The sequence below is a fragment of the Mytilus trossulus genome, chromosome 5 (genome assembly GCF_036588685.1).
Source record: "Mytilus trossulus isolate FHL-02 chromosome 5, PNRI_Mtr1.1.1.hap1, whole genome shotgun sequence".
Lineage (NCBI taxonomy): Eukaryota > Metazoa > Mollusca > Bivalvia > Mytilida > Mytilidae > Mytilus > Mytilus trossulus.
The window spans coordinates 47,660,786-47,672,683 of record NC_086377.1 but is presented as its reverse complement, the minus strand read 5'-3'; positions in this window follow the sequence as shown (position 1 = coordinate 47,672,683).

The following is an 11,898-nucleotide window of genomic DNA, read 5'->3' as shown; positions in this document are numbered from 1 at the left end:
AACGCCGAGGAATTAGTTTGGCGCTGAAATTTAATTAGCGCTAAAATTTAAAGTTTACCGCTGGGGTTGTATAGTATTGCTCTGAATATGTTGGGATCAGCGCTGAAGGATTATATAGTCTAGCTCTGACGATATTGAGATCAGAACTGACGATTTAATGTCCAGCGCTGATGATGGTAAGTCTTGCGCTGAAGATATTAACTGAAAACGCAAGCGCTGCAAATATAAAGTTGATCGCTGTAGATATATTTAAAATTCTGCAATGGATACGGAAAGACTGGCGCTACAGATGTGAAATGCGCGGTGGAGATAAAGTTCAGCGTTCAAAATATAAACCCAAAGGCTGAAAATGTAAAGTATAGTACTGTAGATTTAAAAGTCTAGAGCTCGAAATAGGAGTATGGTGCTCTAAATGAAACGCAGTGGTGGATCCAAAGGGGGGGTCGGGAGTTGGACCCCCTTTTTTTTGGTACGATCATTGCATTTGAATGGGGACGTATGGTTGAAACCCCCTTTATCCTGTGTTGGGAACTTGGGACCCCCATCCCCCTTTTTAAAAATTGCTGGATGACTGCCCCTGTAACTTCTAGCGCTCGGTGTTTAACTTTATGTTTTTTTTAAACTGCAATGTATATTTAGTAATTATATAAAATCCACAGTGCTGTTTCGCCGATGTACAACCCACAAATTCTTTTATTTATATCTGCATTATGAACTAAATTGAAAGAAGTATTTTTATTATTCTAAAAAGGTCCTGTGTATGAGAGGTCACCTTTAACAAACAAGTTAATAAAGAAATGCAATTGTTAAAATACTTTAATTGTCAGATCAAGAGATTTAGTTATATAACGTGTTTTTGGATGGCATTTCCCAATACAAAGTCTTGTGTAAAACCCATATCTTTTACACCAACACGAAATTGTTCTCCCAATTATATTCACGTATACAAACACCTTGTTTTATTTTTAGACTAAGCGGGAAATATAACTGCTTTAACCCAACTAACATTATTTAGATGGTGTCGAAAATCGTTAAACGAGCGGGAAATATAACTGTAAGCTATATACATAATGCTGATTATGCATTTCTCACGGATATTTGATACAGCGAAGGTCGTTGGTTTATCATCACTCCTACATCATGTACATTCCATCCTCTAGTTTCCGCCGTAATTTATAATTAATCTGACAGTGCTCGACATCATTTTAAAGTCACTGCTACACCGACAAAGTAGTTTGTTGCATTTTAGATATGACATAAAAAAAACATTTTGTCAATATGATATTTTATATATTAACTATTCTGAGACAACGACAATGGAACCATGACGTTTCTTAAAAATAAAAAAATCATATTTCTGAAGTGAATTGAAATAAATATAAATTGTTTCTATTAGAAACATATATTTTTTGTATTAGAAACAAGAACATTGATTTAAAAAAGTTTCATCCTGTGTGTTTTGGAAAAAGAAAGGTTTTTCCTTTATTTTTAATAGGAAAATAATGTTTGTCCCATGCAAAAATAACCATACCCCCTTAAACAGATGAACTGCCGGGCCAAAATTGTATTTGGCTTTCATTTATTTAATTTTAATCATGCCTTATGAAAAGGTGATTCAGCTTTTAGGCTCGGAGAAGATTAGCTCATAAATATTATTCCGTACTACAATCAGTATCTTCTAAGGAGGCTAATTAGCACCACACATTTTTTTTTAATTTCTTCCTAGGTTTGCGTTTCAATTCTTAATTTATTTTTGTATATGTTATTATCAGACACTATAATATTGGATTTACATTTACATTCATGATATAATTTTAAATTTTATAAATTTAACAAGACAATAGATATGGTACAGCCAGTTCTTATTAAAAGAGACAAAATAACAAAAAGGACGCGGGTATAGTAGATTAGAGCAAAAATAATGACAAACAATTGTGAAACTATAAGTCAAATAGAAACAATGATGTTTTTACTTTAAAATGAATTATGTAGAACAAAGATGTTTTTTAATTTTGATGTTAGAAAAAGTTTGTTGAAATTTCAGAATACGACAGATTCTTTGTTATTTCGAAAATGTCTGCGTTATTCCGCAAAAGTTTGCGTTATATCGCAAAGTTCTACGTTATATCTCAAATGTTTGCGTTATTTCACAAAGGTTTGCCGTTTAGCACAAAGGTTTGCCGTTTAGCGCAAAGGTTTGCGTTCAAACGCAAACATACATGTAGGAAGAAATGTGAGGCGCTGATAGGCTTCTGTAATCTTCCGCCTATACATTAAATCTTTATTATAGGGAAATGAGTAGGTCCGGTAAGGGCCAGATTTGGCCTCAAATTTCAAGTTCATCTGACGAAAGATGTTGGACACTTTTTAAACACTTAAATGTCTATTTCAATTGATTCAATTATTTTTTTGTGAAAGATTTCAACTGATTCACTCATTAAAAACGCTCCTATTCAAGCTTAAATATGAAAAATCTATCAAATATGCCAAAAACTGTCACTTTTCATATGGTTTTTGTCAAAAATTAAAGTGACCGCATCTGTGTTCATCCTCGACCTTTATACATGTTAAGTATTATCATCAAACACAACTTCTATTTCAATATCTAGAATGAACACGAATGCGGCCAATTTCATTTAAGACGGAAACTGTCTAAAATTTAACTAAAATGCTGAAATTGTGAAGATTTCAGTAATTTAGTATGACTTAATGATGCAAGTACCCGTTATATATGTGAATTGTCAAAAAAACAGCCCATATTTATGTAGCAGAGGCATTATACCTTCCCAAAAATAACTCAATGTTTACATTTAAACAATTTTGTAAAACTGCTATATTTTGGGGCCGAAAAGGGGTCTTTCTGAACCTACTCCTTTCTCAACTGGACATTCAGTTTGATTTATTCCACTCCCAATTATTGTATTACCTTTTAGAATAAATAAATGTAGATTGTGCGCTTATCCCAGAGATTCGGACACAGATCCAGAGTAACCAACAGTTATAAATAATATAACGCTGCAATATACCAAAGTCGAAATATAAAGCGTGCCGAGCGACTTTAGAAAAAGAGTTCTTATATTCAGTCATTGGCTGAAAAAGTTCAACCCCGCTGATACTTTTTTGCTCTACATATTTAAGCTTTGGTCTAAAGCATAAAATATTAGTAACACAAGCTTTACAAAATTAATTATTTTCATGACAGTATTGAATCGTTAATAAAAGGAGGACTTCTGTTCTATAATCCCTGAGAGTATCAAAACACATGTGTTTCGGTACTGACATACTTTTCACAATTTCGCCGATGATAAAACTTCGAAATTATTTTAATAGAAACTAGTGTTCTAACTCCATAAGGGATAGCTGAACTTACGTATATTTTCCTATTCTTTGTATGTTCCTTTTGGTCATAACGCTTAGCATATACCAATATATCTATACATTATAAAATTGAGAATGGTAATGGGGAACATGTCAAATAGATAACAACCAGACCAAAGAGCAGACATCAAAAGTGGCTTTGAACTAGCTGTCAGTAACTGTGAGTACTCTCAGATCTGTACTCAGTGTCTTTTTGTTGTTGGAATGTAAAAGTACACAGCCAAGTTCACTTGTATGTATAGTATTTGTATTTTTATCCATCTGATGAGTTAATAGATATAGGAAGACGTGGTGTGAGTGCCAATGAGACAACTCTCCATCCAAATAACAATTTATAAAAGTAAACCATTTTAGGCAATGTACGGCCTTCAATGCGTCCTAGATTTGGCTCACACCGAACAAAAAGCTATAAAAGGCTCCAAAATTACTAGTGTACAACCATTTTACAGGGAAAACCAACGGTCTAATCTATATAAAAAACGAGAAACGAGAAACAAGTGTAAATTTATTTACATAAATACACGACAACTACTGTACATCAGTAATCCATTTATAATTTTCAACTGATTTTTTATATTTGTTCTTATGTTGTACTGTTACACCACTGTCCCAGGTTAGGGGGATGGATGGGATCCCGCTAACATGTTTAACCCCGCCACATTCTCTATGTATGTGCCTGTTCTAAGCAAGGAGCCTGCAATTCAGTGATTGTCGTTTGTTTATGTGTTACATATTTGTTTTTCGTTCAATTATAGTACATAAATTAGCCGTTAGTTCTCTCGTTTGAATTATTTTACATTGTCATTTCGGGGTCTGTTATATATATAGCTGACTATGCGGTATGGGCTTTGTTCATTGTTGAAGGCCGTACGGTAACATAAAGTTGTTAATTTCTGTGTCATTTTGGTCTCTGGTGGAAATTTGTCTCATTGGCAATCATTCCACATCTGCTCTTTAATATCAGCAGAAGACCACCAATAGGTCTTAGTTTGCTTTCAAAGTTCTGGTTCTGGCCGTTCCTGATAAAAGTCATTGAAGTAAGGTGCTTCAGATGTAGACTTTTATTACCCTCTAGAAGACTTTTAGTTTAATGTGTTGCTGGATTGGTATCTCATCTACCGTGGTATGTCCCTCATCGCCTGTTATATGCCTGTTATACGTGTTTAAGCTAAATAATATTACACTATTAATTATAATATCAAAAAAATACAAAAACGGTAGTAGACATCGTTTTTGCATGAACATGCAGGTACGATGGTAAAGCCTTTCTTAACTTGATCGAATTCGATATAATTTTAAATCAACGGACAATCGTTATACTTTTAATAAAATCGTTTCACTTTAATACATTTCAATAATCAAGATAATAAGAGAAAAGAGACAATAGCGTAGTCAGGGGCGGATCCAGCTATGTTTCAACCACATGTCCCCATTGGAAATGCATTGATTCTCCAAAAAAGGAAAGTTCCAAACCCCGCCCGCCCCTATTTTGGGATAATCCACTAGTACTACACTTAAACCTATCGCCATTCGTATTTACTTGTTAGTTTTCAGTTACAAGGGTTGATTTCAATATCGTAGCAGCTACACGTAGTGCTACGTAGATTTTGACTATTGAACGTGTAGCTATAGACTAGTTGGTACAGAGATATTGATAGCAGCTACGTAGCCGATACGATATTGAACTCAACCCAGGGTTGACTTCAATATCGTAGCTGGTACGTAGCGGCCACGTAGCTGCTATCAATATCTATGTGGCAACTAGTCTATTTAATAATCAAAATCTACGTAGCACTACGTAGCTGCTATATGATATTGAACTCAACCCAGTAGTTTATATTAGATAGACTTCTAAGTACAATTAACCCCAACTTTGTAAGGGGTATAGAAATATGGTTTCACCTGAGCCGCGTTCAATATAGTAGCTGCTACATAGTGCTACGCAGTGCTACGTAGATTTTGACTATTGAACGTGTAGCTATAGACTAGCTGCTACGTAGCTTCTATGATATTGATCTCAACCCAGGCTTTCTTGATCGATGTAAGAGAAATATTTCCCATCACTTGTGAAATAGCCCTGGTTTGTGATCAATATCATAGCAGCTAGCATAGCCACTAACTATGTCTTGGATATCTATCTATGTTGAACGATCAGGGTTGGGTTAGATATCGTAGCAGCTATGTAGTGCTAGGTAGATTTTGTCTATTGAACGTGTAGCTATATACTAGCTGGGTTATGTTCCATATTCGTAGCAGCTACGTAGCGGCTACGTAGCTGCTATCAAAATATTTGTTACAACTAGTATATAGCTACACGTTCAATAGTCAAAATCTACGTAGCACTACGTAGTCGCTACGATATTGAACGCAACCCTACTACATAAATATTGATAGCAGGGTTGAATACAATATAGTAGCAGCTACGTAGCGGCTACGTAGCTGCTATCAATTGTAGCAGCTAGTCTATGATCAGTCTATAGCAATTCGTTCAATAGTCAAAACCTATACGTAGCAGCTACGATATTGAACGCAGCCTAGTTACGTAGCCGTTAGTAGCAGCTACGATATTGAACGCAGCCCAGTTACGTAGCCGCTAGTAGCAGCTACGATATTGAACTCAACAATGCTATGTAGCTAGCAAAATGGCGTCATTAGTAATAACCTTCCCGACGCCATTTTGTATTCGCTAAATAGAATGATTGGTTAATTGGGCCAGGGTTCAGTTTAATATCGTATCAGCTACGTAGCGGCTACATAGTTGCTATCGACATCTATGTAACAACTAGCTATAGGTAGCTACAAGCTCAATAGTCAAAATCTACGTAGCACTATGTAGCCGCTACGATATTGAACTCAACCCAGCAGTTTATATTGGATAGACTTCAAAGTACAAATGACCATAACTTTGTAAGGGGTATAGAAATCTACTTAGCGGCTAGGCTAGCTATACGTGCAATAGCTAATTTCTAGGTAAATTTAGCGCTTCGTAGCAGCTACGATATTGAACGCAACCTGGGCGAATTGTGAAAAATGCCGGGTTGGGTTCAATATCATAGAAACTAAGTAATGCTACGAAGATTTGACTATTGAATGTGTAGCTATGGACTAGCTGGGTTGAGTTCAATATCGTAGCATCTACGTAGCTCTATCAATATCTACATAACTGCAAGTCTATAGCTAATACTCACACTATTCACTGATTAATCTTCTTTTTGTCAAATTTGATTGAATTCTCAAGGGTACAAATAGTCTTAAAATGTCTGATGTTGATGTTCGACGACAAAGGCTCGTTAATCATTATATTGAATTAAACAAGTGAATCTGTGAGTTGTAAGCTTCTCACTTTAAGGACACCTCCGTCCACTAAAAGTATATTAAGGTAAACAGGAAGTTGTTGTGTGATGAATCTGAAAACATATCCGACTCATATAAACTTTAAAACCGAATTTCAGAAATCTTTGTAATGTAGTTCCTGAGAAAGATGCGACGAAATATATTCATTGGACGGACGGACAGACCGAGGTAAAAAAGTATACCCCCATTTTTTTTTTAAAGCGGAGTATAATTACTCGAGGTGATAGCAAGCGATAACATAAATATTTATATATTCATATTTTATATATCAATATGTATAGAACACGGTGATACATAGCTGGAACCTAGTCTACGTCCGGTCGGAATGGGAACGTTATCTCCGAAAAGTTTCTCAGGCTCCTTACGTTAAAGAACATTTGCAAGAACTCTTTGAGAGCTGAAAAAAGTTATGACTATTTTATATTTTTCTTATAGTACATATTGTATAACAATTGCATTATGAATTTATGTTCTTGTATTTTCAAATTTGCAAAAGTATCACCTCCTCCAAAACATCTTAATATATAGTCTTATAAAATATGAATGTTGTTTAAATTTCAATATTGTATGTTTGTAATGATTGTCATGTTATCCAATATTTGGATTTTACACAAGTAAAATGATTTGAATCATAATGAAACTTCTCTGTTTATATGATACAATGTATACATGAAAGTCATGAAGTGTGTGTGTACACATGTTTGCATTCTTTCACTTTCAAAAGTCAGAAGGTGCATTTTAAATGACAGATTTTATTAGCTTGGCAAGAAATAATTACAAATCCAGTAGTTCATTACTGATAACAAAATTTTAGTTGTAACGGGCTGTGTGTTAGAGTGTATATATTGCATTAAGGACTCAACAACCAATTTTGTTAATTAAAACAGTTGTATTTGTATTACACGTACAAATTATCTACTTAGGATTTATACAGTTTGGATTAATCGGCTGTGCATTGATATTAATCTATTTATGAAATAATAATTCACTTTTGAATCATTGATTGATCGATTTTTGGTTGCTTAACGTCCAGTCGCAAATATTTCATGCATGTTCAGGACGAGAACGTCAAGTTAACAATAAAAACAATGATGATGGTCGGGGAAATTTGGACCGCCACTGGAAACTGAGGTTGTATTGGATCGGTACAGAAATTTTGCTTTGCAACATACCACCTACGGATCCCTCAAAAATCAAGTATTAATCTCTTTACACGAGGCATGCCCATTCTGACGATTGCATCGTGACTGCAAACTTGTACATCCCTCACAGCCAAACGAACGCCCTACTTTGGCAAGCCTTTTACTGCCGGTCGGTCGAAGACCTAGTGACAATATTTCTTTTCCCCAGTCACCGGGGGGGGGGATTCAATCAAACACGACATATGATATTTATCAATTGTAATTGGAGTGACAGTTTAATTTAAAAAAAAGGGTGTTTTCCTTCGTGTTGCAGATAACGTCAAGTTCAGATATACCGCCAACATTGCGCAGGGGCGGATCCAGCCATTTTAAAAGGGGGGGTCCCATCCCAGAGTAAAAGGGGGGTTTCAACTATATGCTTCCATTCAAATGCATTGATCGTCCGAAAAAAGGGTGGGGTTCCAACTCCCGGACCCCACCCCACCCCCTGGATTGTGGCGATTGATTGATTGTTAAGACAGAATGCTAAAATGCTTGGTTAAGATTTTTGTCATGAAATATACTATATATACAGTCCTACATCTAGTAATAATTCTATTTCTACGGGTTTTTTTTTCGAAGTACATTCGACTTGATCTAACAAAAAAAATCATTCCAAACCTGTAGCGTTATCTATTGTGTATTAATATAACTGAATTCTTATTAAGAGGATGTTGATTTATAAGTAACAGGTGGGATTATCGTGTGTTAAATCTAAGACTAGACATTCTAGAATTTCGGGCCCATTTTAATATTACATGATTATACAATCATTGACATTTGATTGAGGTTGATACATACAGATTAATAGAAAATGATAATGCTTAGATTATCAAGTTACTGTAAAACTAATGTGTAAAATTGAAGTTCCTTTTCTATGTCTTTTATTCTTTTAAATGTATAATGTGTATAAATAATCTATTGAAGTTGTCCCATCATTACATATAAAAAAAGAAGATGTGGTATATGATTGCCAATGACAGACATTAACAACTATAGGTCACCATACGGCCTTCAACAATGTACAACGCCCTTACCGCATGTATATTATTTTCTTTCTTTTGATGGTTATCAGAAAAAACTTAAAACCTCTATTATTATTACTTTTACTGTTTTAATAAAATGAACGGTACTAATTTTCTTGCACCAGATGCGCATTTCGACAATACATGTCTCTTCAGTGATGCTCGTGGCCAAAATATTTGAAATCCAATTATGCATGTTACTATCTACATGCCATAACAGATTTATAGCTCTACTTTGCCATTTCAAAACTGAGAAAATATATGAATTGTAAGCTGTAACATGTAGATTTTGTTTTCACTCTCAACGGCTTAAATTCAAGACTGTATACCATTGAAAGTAAAGTTTTTCAAAATACTTGACAAGTCACCATTCTAAATTACATCACTTCGCTCCTTTGATGAAACTGTTGCATATAAACTTTTATCAATACTGAAATGTTACTAATATTATCTTTGGCGTTTTTCTGATGATATAAGTGCGAGAAATACTATAGACAGTGCATCATTTAACTGAATTGACCTGCGTAGGCGTAAACGGACAATAAAGCTGCCATTTCACTTATCAAGCATTTAACCACTTAATCATTTCACCATGCTTGCATGATGTTGAACACGCGCGTCTTATCGATCAGCCCCTTTAACAAATACCGCTGCTTTAAAAGAAATAAAGCTTCTTTCAGCTATCATTCTTATTAATTTTAACTAAAATATTTATTTCTTCCGAATTATTATTAACAAGAATGTGTCCACAGTACACGGATGCCCCACTCGCACTATCATTTTCTATGTTTACTGGACCGTGAAATTGGAATAAATTCTCTAATTTGGCATTAAAATTAGAATGATCTTATCAAAGGGAACATGTATACTAAGTTTCAAGTTGATTGGACTTCAGTCAACTTCATCAAAAACTACCTTGACCAAAAACTTTAACCTGAAGTGTAACAGACGGACGAACGGACGGTACGACAAACGAACGGACGAACGGACGTAAGACCAGAAAACATAATGCCCCTCTACTATCGTAGGTAGGGCATAAAAATGCTTTGTTATGTATACATTGAATTTCTGTTATCAATAGGTTTTTGTCGGACTATAGTTAAACTCAACATTTTGATTGCAACAGGCGATACACGTATTAATTAATAAACGTCTCTTAATATAAGATAAGATAAGATATATTTTATTTCCAATAGTGGACCCATTACAGGCATAATCAGTACATTGATTTTTTATCACACAATTGCAATAGACAATAAACAAAAATAAAAATAGAAATACGTTTGACAAAAACATGAAATATAAATTGAGTTAATAGTACATGTATAGTCACATGTATATCAAAATCTATATATTAAGTGATTACTGACCATGCACTAGAACCAGCATGACATCCATTATAGAAAAGAAAAACACTTTAAGTTAAGTCCTTCCTCGTGGCTGGTGCAAATTAGCAAATAGTATTGTTGTTCATATTATATGGAATGTGATATAACTATTGTTTCTGCCCTTTCTACATATAGTTTCTTCGTATATTGCATCAACCCGTTTAAGAGCATTGTAAATGGTATATTTTCGATCTAATTTTCTTAGATGAATGTTTAATTATTTTGAGAACAAATGTTATTTTGAGGGTGACAAACAAATGCTGTCGCACACGTAATTTTCCGTATATCGTCAAGTTATACGGAATTCCTATGGCCGGCACTAAGTGTGCACCGCTTATTGGGGACCTGCTTCTGTATTGTTACACTTTATTACGAAAATAAGCAAAGACCTTAAGAAATTTATCCTGCCGAACTGACTTTAAATAAAGATAATGCTGTTGTCTGTTCTATGGTCGGGTTGTGTTCTCTTTGATACATTCCCCATTTCCATTCTCACTTTTAACAATGAACACTACACCCTTTCCTGGATCATGATATCTTTAACGGGAAGCTCAGTCATACCAAAACTTATGATAAAAGAGATGATTTTTCATTTCCCATTGTTAATTGTCCATTGTTACCATTGTACCTTTGTCACCATCTTTGTTCGATTCGCTCGTGTAGCGTATTTAATTTCAACGAAAGAAATCTCTGTATTACTGAAAAGTTATTACACCAAGGATTTTCGATATCACAAACTAGTCTACATTAGTGTAGAGTAGTATGCTGATCGGAACTGGAACCGCATGGGATTTTGTAGCCTCTGGCCTTTGATAGTCTTGTATATTTTTAATTTTACTACATTTATATATTTTGGAGTTTAGTGTGACGTCCATTTTCACTGAACTAGTACACAATTGGGAATTTTCTCGCTGACGGTTGAAGACCCATTGGTGGCCTTCGGCTGTTCTCTGTTTGTTGTCTCTTCGAAATATTCCCTAATTTCCATTCTCAATTTTATCATAATATTAGAAGAGTTATCTGTTTATTTATGATTAAATTAAAATTAAAAAAAAAAATCTAGTTTATACCCTCAACATATACCTGTGACTGTCCTTACCTCGTCAGTTTTTGTCTTAATAAGATATTTAATCCGGAGAATATGGTAATGATGATAGATATTTGATGTTAAATTATGTTTAATTATAACCTTCATATACTTGAGGTAATTTGCATGTGTAATTGTTTAAAATCCTACATTGATAAAAGCTGACTGACGACCTATGTCGTGTATTCTTTTAAATAAAATTGAGAATGGAAATGGGGAATGTATCAAAGGTCACCAACCTTCAATGTAACGAGAAATTATTAAAGTATTTTGTTGAAACACTATAAATCAAACACGGCTTATCATATTTTCCGAAACCAAACCATTATGTTATGCATTTATCTTTTTTTAAATCGTGAACAACAGAAGTCTTTTTTTTAAATCTCTGATAACCAATTTCTCTTACACCCCATTTACACTGGCAACGAAATTGGAGCGATCTTTATTTGAATTGATTTTAAAATGACCAGTTCGCGTTTACATTG